The following is a 1,512-nucleotide window of genomic DNA, read 5'->3' as shown; positions in this document are numbered from 1 at the left end:
GGGAAAGATCAACCTAGCAAGACAGGAAATTTTTAGACACTAGCCACTCTACTCCAACCCAAACCAGAGAACAAACTGTGGCCCTGCTGCCACCCACACTAGTAAAGGCTATGCGGGCAGCTTGGACTTCCACCCTCCTGAGGCTATAATGATATGTCCCAATACCCCCAACCCCCTGCCTGCTGGTGTGGTGTCAGAGAAGGCCAATTACAGAGAAGAGACTTTCATCCCCACAGGCCACCCACACACTATGCCAGTAGAGACAATGTGGGAAGCCTACAATTCCACCCCACCAGGCAGTAATGAGGTGCCCGCTCTTTCCAGCCCTGACATAATGTCAGAGAAGACCTAATGGAGAGTCAGGAATTTCACCACTGCCCAATGGTAAAGAGGTCAACCTCCCACCCAAGTGTCAGAGGAAGTAGTAACAAAGGAAGCAATAACCCGGCACTCTGACCCCTCCCAGGCAGGAAGCTATCAGTGGGAGCCTACTGTGGAGCAGAAATTGTCAACCCTGCCCAGTAGTAATGAGGAGTCCCCCTTTGGATCAGTTGAGGCCAAGTGGGAAACCTAGACTTCTACCGCCACCTGGTAGTAATGATGTGACAGCCCTATTGGTGGCAGTGTCAGAGGAGGCCAGCTAAAATAGATGGTTTAAGTGAGGTTCAGAGTCTCATTTATCCCCATGACACAATGATATAATAATGCCCATATTTCAAACAAATATCACTCAAGAACCAGAAGATCGGGCTTTCCTCATGGCGCAGTGGTTAAGAATCCACCTGCCAATGCAGGGGACACGGGTTCAAGCCTTGGTCGGGGAAGATCCCACATGCCAAGGAGCAGCTAAGCTCATGCACCACAACTACTGAGCCTGCACTCTACAACCCGTGAGCCACAACTACTGAGCCCGTGTGCCACAACTACTGAAGCCTGTGTGGCTAGAGCCCGTGCTCTGTAACAAGAGAAGCCACCGCAATGAGAAGCCCGCACACCGCAACAGAGAGTAGCCCCTGCTCACCGCGGCTAGAGAAAGCTCGCAGGCAGCAGTGGAGACCAAACACAGCCAAAAATAAATGAATAAAATAAATAAATTAATTTTTAAAAAACTTTTAAAAAAAGAACTAGAAGATCTCAAACTGAATGAAAAAAGACAATAAATAGACGCCCAAACCATGACAGAGATGTTAGAATTATCTGATAAAGATTTTTAAATGGACCATCATAAAAATGCTACAACAAGCAACAAATGTGCTTGAAGCAAGTGGAAGAAAAAAGACAGTCCTAGTGGGCTTCGGTGGCGCAGCAGTGGTTGAGAGTCCGCCTGCCGATGCAGGGGACACGGCTTCGTGCCCTTGTCCAGGAAGATCCCACATGCCGCGGAGCGGCTGGGCCCGTGAGCCATGGCCACTGAGCCTGCGCGTCTGGAGCCTGTGCTCCACAATGCGAGAGGCCACAACAGTGAGAGGCCCGTGTACCGCAAAAAGAAAAAAAGAAAAGAGAAAGTCCTAG

The sequence above is a fragment of the Lipotes vexillifer genome, unplaced genomic scaffold (genome assembly GCF_000442215.2).
Source record: "Lipotes vexillifer unplaced genomic scaffold, Lipotes_vexillifer_v1.1 scaffold926, whole genome shotgun sequence".
In the NCBI taxonomy this organism is placed as follows: domain Eukaryota; kingdom Metazoa; phylum Chordata; class Mammalia; order Artiodactyla; family Lipotidae; genus Lipotes; species Lipotes vexillifer.
The sequence above is the reverse complement of the archived record's forward strand: the minus strand, read 5'-3'. Positions refer to the sequence as shown.